Consider the following 6,663-nt stretch of genomic DNA (forward strand, 5'->3'; position numbering starts at 1 on the left):
TAAAGAAAAAGAAGCTTCCTTATCTCTATACCTGAGATATGGTTGTGTTATAATAGAAGTGTCTGTATATGATATACATATGGAAACCACATACTGTATATCCACATGTATCAGGAAGATACTTCAGGACTAGAACTCATGTCTAGCCTGATTATTATCAGTAATTAATATAAATATTAATTACCTGTCTTGTGATTCTTTTCTTGTAGTTGACCAGGGAATATGTCAGGTCCACCATTTCACTGGGCATCCGTCACCTATAAAAAGTCAGAGGTGTGATAATATGTTCCTGCTACATGCTACAGACATTAATATTTATAACACGCTAGGGACATAACTATATATCTCAGGGTTCATGTAAAAATAGGGAGGTGAGAGAGAGACAAATTGAGAAGGGAAGATGGGAAGTGGAATAAAATGGGAGAGGAGGATTGGAGAGGGGGATTAACCCCTTTACCCATAATCACATAGATGTACGTTATTATGCGTAAGGGGTTGTATGGAGCAGGCAGCTGCGCTGAGCCCATTACATGAGCAACGGGTGCTGGCTGTAGAAAACAGTGCAGCCAAAATGGCAAGGATGGGCGATAACTCCAAACTCGGATTAGATGCCGTGTTTAATAAAGATAGTGGCATATGTGGGCTTAGTCAAAGGGAGGGGGCTCTCTCTACCTTCCGATTCAAGCTCCTTCTGAGAAATCATGGAGCTCCATTCAGTTACCATGACAGCCCTTGATCTTCAGAAAGGGTTTTATGGCTGTCATAGTTAACTGCCTGTAAAACTGTGACCATGGCACAGCTTAGCAGGCAGAGTATCATAATCTTATATACTACAATAGTGGGAGAGGGAAATTAGTTAGGGTGATTAACCCCTTCACCCATAATCACGTGGATATACGTTATTATTCTTAAGGGGTTGTATAGAGCAGTTTGTTGCGCTTAGGCCGCTCCTTAAACGACAGGTGCTGGCTGTATAATACAGCCCAGCCAAAATGACCAGGATCAGCGATGAAGCCAAACCCGGTCATTTAACCACTCAGCTGCCATGTTTCCTAAAGACAGCAACATATGTGTTGTTAGTCAGAAGGAGGGTGCTCCTTCTGCCTCCCGATCAAAGCCCCTGCTATGAAATCACGGAGCTCCAATCAGTTACCATGACAGCCCTAGATCTTAAAAAAGGGTTTTTGGGCTGTCATGGTTAAGTGCCTGTAAAACCGTTCACGACCTAAAGCTCAGCAGGCAGAGTATAATAATCTCATGGACTACAATAGTGGGAGAGGGGGATTAACCCCTTCACGCATAATCACGTTCATGTTCCTAATTATGCTTAAGGGGTTGTATGGTGCAGGTTACGTCACTAAGCCCACTCCATACACGATGTGTGCTTGCTGTACAATACAGCCCAGCCAAAATGATTAGATCCGCAATGACCTCAAACTTGGTCATTTAATATCTCAGATGCCACGTTTAGTAGAGATAGCTGCATGTGTGGGGTTAGGCAAAAGGAGGGAGCTCCTTCGGCCTTTCATACCAAGCCCCAGCAGTGAAATGACGGAGATCCAATTAGTTACCATGCCAGCCCTGGTCCTTTAGAAAGGGTCGTCAGGCTGTCTTGGTTAACTGCCTGAAAAACTGAGCACGAGGCACAGCTTAGCAAGCAGAGGGTAATAATCTCTTGGACCACAATAGTGGGATAGGGGTATTAGTGTGTGTCTTGGGGATTTAACCCATTCACACATAATCACGTACATGTACGTGGTATTGCGTAACGGGTAGTATGGAGCAGTTTACTGCGCTGAGCCCACTCTATACATGATAGGTGCTGGCTGTATAATATGGTACAGTCAGAATTACCGGTATCAGCGATGGGGCCAAACTGTGTCATTCAACTGCTCAGATTCAGGGTTTCATAGAGATAGCTGCATATGTGGGGTTAGGCAGAGGAAAAAGGCTCCTTCTGCTTTCCTATCCAAGCCCCTGCAGCAAAATCACGGAGCTCCAACCAGTTGCCACAACAGCCCTGGGCCTTCTTAAAGGCTTCGGGCTATCATGGTTAACGGCGTATAAAACAGTGCACAAGGGACAGCTTAACAGGCAGGGTGTCATAATTTCATGCACCACAATAGTGCAAGAGGGGGATTAGTTAGGGGGGGATTAAACCTTTTATGCATAATCGCATACATGTACGGTATTATGCATAAGTGGTTGCATGGAGCAGGCTCCAAACACATTAGATTCTGGCTGTATAACACAGCCGGAACCTGACCACAATGACCAGAATCAGCCATGACACCCAGCCATGTGTGGTGAGGGAGGGGGCTCCCTCCGCATTTCGATACAAGCCCCTGCAGCTAAATCATGGGGCTCCAGTAGAAAACCATGACAGCCCTGGGTCTTCAGGCTGTCATGTTCAACCCCCTGTAAAGCTCTGCACAAGGCACAGCTCAGCAGGGAGTATGTCAGAATCTAACGGACCACAATAGTGCTCTATTCTGGTCTATGTGACAAGCGATCAGAAGGGCGCAGATCCTAGCTCTCTACCGGGGCTTACATTTTTATGTTAAAAAAAAAGCTGACTAAAATACATCTTGTTTCACAAAAAAAATAACCCCTAATATGGCTATGTAAATGGAACATTTTAAAAGTTATTGCTCTTGGAATAAGGGGAGGAAAAAATAAAATGCAAAGATGAAAATGTGCTTTGTCTTTAAGGGGTTAGAGAAAGTGTCAGAGACTAAAAGGGGAAAGATGGAGAAAGGGTAAGGTGGAGCATGATAAATAAGATAGTGGGGTGCTAGACAGCACCCTGGCCCTAACATCCCACCTACAATGTGTTAGTGAGAACAATGGGCATACCCTCATTTAATGATTAAAAAAACATAACAAGTTTATCCTAATTAAAAGACATGGCTTTTCCTGATTATAGAAGTAAAGAAAAAGAAGCTTCCTTATCTCTATACCTGAGATATGGTTGTGTTATAATAGAAGTGTCTGTATATGATATACATATGGAAACCACATACTGTATATCCACATGTATCAGGAAGATACTTCAGGACTAGAACTCATGTCTAGCCTGATTATTATCAGTAATTAATATAAATATTAATTACCTGTCTTGTGATTCTTTTCTTGTAGTTGACCAGGGAATATGTCAGGTCCACCATTTCACTGGGCATCCGTCACCTATAAAAAGTCAGAGGTGTGATAATATGTTCCTGCTACATGCTACAGACATTAATATTTATAACACGCTAGGGACATAACTATATATCTCAGGGTTCATGTAAAAATAGGGAGGTGAGAGAGAGACAAATTGAGAAGGGAAGATGGGAAGTGGAATAAAATGGGAGAGGAGGATTGGAGAGGGGGATTAACCCCTTTACCCATAATCACATAGATGTACGTTATTATGCGTAAGGGGTTGTATGGAGCAGGCAGCTGCGCTGAGCCCATTACATGAGCAACGGGTGCTGGCTGTAGAAAACAGTGCAGCCAAAATGGCAAGGATGGGCGATAACTCCAAACTCGGATTAGATGCCGTGTTTAATAAAGATAGTGGCATATGTGGGCTTAGTCAAAGGGAGGGGGCTCTCTCTACCTTCCGATTCAAGCTCCTTCTGAGAAATCATGGAGCTCCATTCAGTTACCATGACAGCCCTTGATCTTCAGAAAGGGTTTTATGGCTGTCATAGTTAACTGCCTGTAAAACTGTGACCATGGCACAGCTTAGCAGGCAGAGTATCATAATCTCATATACTACAATAGTGGGAGAGGGAAATTAGTTAGGGTGATTAACCCCTTCACCCATAATCACGTGGATATACGTTATTATTCTTAAGGGGTTGTATAGAGCAGTTTGTTGCGCTTAGGCCGCTCCTTAAACGACAGGTGCTGGCTGTATAATACAGCCCAGCCAAAATGACCAGGATCAGCGATGAAGCCAAACCCGGTCATTTAACCACTCAGCTGCCATGTTTCCTAAAGACAGCAACATATGTGTTGTTAGTCAGAAGGAGGGTGCTCCTTCTGCCTCCCGATCAAAGCCCCTGCTATGAAATCACGGAGCTCCAATCAGTTACCATGACAGCCCTAGATCTTAAAAAAGGGTTTTTGGGCTGTCATGGTTAAGTGCCTGTAAAACCGTTCACGACCTAAAGCTCAGCAGGCAGAGTATAATAATCTCATGGACTACAATAGTGGGAGAGGGGGATTAACCCCTTCACGCATAATCACGTTCATGTTCCTAATTATGCTTAAGGGGTTGTATGGTGCAGGTTACGTCACTAAGCCCACTCCATACACGATGTGTGCTTGCTGTACAATACAGCCCAGCCAAAATGATTAGATCCGCAATGACCTCAAACTTGGTCATTTAATATCTCAGATGCCACGTTTAGTAGAGATAGCTGCATGTGTGGGGTTAGGCAAAAGGAGGGAGCTCCTTCGGCCTTTCATACCAAGCCCCAGCAGTGAAATGACGGAGATCCAATTAGTTACCATGCCAGCCCTGGTCCTTTAGAAAGGGTCGTCAGGCTGTCTTGGTTAACTGCCTGAAAAACTGAGCACGAGGCACAGCTTAGCAAGCAGAGGGTAATAATCTCTTGGACCACAATAGTGGGATAGGGGTATTAGTGTGTGTCTTGGGGATTTAACCCATTCACACATAATCACGTACATGTACGTGGTATTGCGTAACGGGTAGTATGGAGCAGTTTACTGCGCTGAGCCCACTCTATACATGATAGGTGCTGGCTGTATAATATGGTACAGTCAGAATTACCGGTATCAGCGATGGGGCCAAACTGTGTCATTCAACTGCTCAGATTCAGGGTTTCATAGAGATAGCTGCATATGTGGGGTTAGGCAGAGGAAAAAGGCTCCTTCTGCTTTCCTATCCAAGCCCCTGCAGCAAAATCACGGAGCTCCAACCAGTTGCCACAACAGCCCTGGGCCTTCTTAAAGGCTTTGGGCTATCATGGTTAACGGCATATAAAACAGTGCACAAGGGACAGCTTAACAGGCAGGGTGTCATAATTTCATGCACCACAATAGTGCAAGAGGGGGATTAGTTAGGGGGGGATTAAACCTTTTATGCATAATCGCATACATGTACGGTATTATGCATAAGTGGTTGCATGGAGCAGGCTCCAAACACATTAGATTCTGGCTGTATAACACAGCCGGAACCTGACCACAATGACCAGAATCAGCCATGACACCCAGCCATGTGTGGTGAGGGAGGGGGCTCCCTCCGCATTTCGATACAAGCCCCTGCAGCTAAATCATGGGGCTCCAGTAGAAAACCATGACAGCCCTGGGTCTTCAGGCTGTCATGTTCAACCCCCTGTAAAGCTCTGCACAAGGCACAGCTCAGCAGGGAGTATGTCAGAATCTAACGGACCACAATAGTGCTCTATTCTGGTCTATGTGACAAGCGATCAGAAGGGCGCAGATCCTAGCTCTCTACCGGGGCTTACTTTTTTATGTTAAAAAAAAAGCTGACTAAAATACATCTTGTTTCACAAAAAAAATAACCCCTAATATGGCTATGTAAATGGAACATTTTAAAAGTTATTGCTCTTGGAATAAGGGGAGGAAAAAATAAAATGCAAAGATGAAAATGTGCTTTGTCTTTAAGGGGTTAGAGAAAGGGTCAGAGACTAAAAGGGGAGAGATGGAGAAAGGGTAAGGTGGAGCATGATAAATAAGATAGTGGGGTGCTAGACAGCACCCTGGCCCTAACATCCCACCTACAATGTGTTAGTGAGAACAATGGGCATACCCTCATTTAATGATTAAAAAAACATAACAAGTTTATCCTAATTAAAAGACATGGCTTTTCCTGATTATAGAAGTAAAGAAAAAGAAGCTTCCTTATCTCTATACCTGAGATATGGTTGTGTTATAATAGAAGTGTCTGTATATGATATACATATGGAAACCACATACTCTATATCCACATGTATCAGGAAGATACTTCAGGACTAGAACTCATGTCTAGCCTGATTATTATCAGTAATTAATATAAATATTAATTACCTGTCTTGTGATTCTTTTCTTGTAGTTGACCAGGGAATATGTCAGGTCCACCATTTCACTGGGCATCCGTCACCTATAAAAAGTCAGAGGTGTGATAATATGTTCCTGCTACATGCTACAGACATTAATATTTATAACACGCTAGGGACATAACTATATATCTCAGGGTTCATGTAAAAATAGGGAGGTGAGAGAGAGACAAATTGAGAAGGGAAGATGGGAAGTGGAATAAAATGGGAGAGGAGGATTGGAGAGGGGGATTAACCCCTTTACCCATAATCACATAGATGTACGTTATTATGCGTAAGGGGTTGTATGGAGCAGGCAGCTGCGCTGAGCCCATTACATGAGCAACGGGTGCTGGCTGTAGAAAACAGTGCAGCCAAAATGGCAAGGATGGGCGATAACTCCAAACTCGGATTAGATGCCGTGTTTAATAAAGATAGTGGCATATGTGGGCTTAGTCAAAGGGAGGGGGCTCTCTCTACCTTCCGATTCAAGCTCCTTCTGAGAAATCATGGAGCTCCATTCAGTTACCATGACAGCCCTTGATCTTCAGAAATTGTTTTCTGTTTTTGGGCGATTATCTTAAGTAGGGTCTCATTTTTTGCGGTATGAGAT

Source organism: Bufo bufo, chromosome 1 (genome assembly GCF_905171765.1).
Source record: "Bufo bufo chromosome 1, aBufBuf1.1, whole genome shotgun sequence".
Lineage (NCBI taxonomy): Eukaryota > Metazoa > Chordata > Amphibia > Anura > Bufonidae > Bufo > Bufo bufo.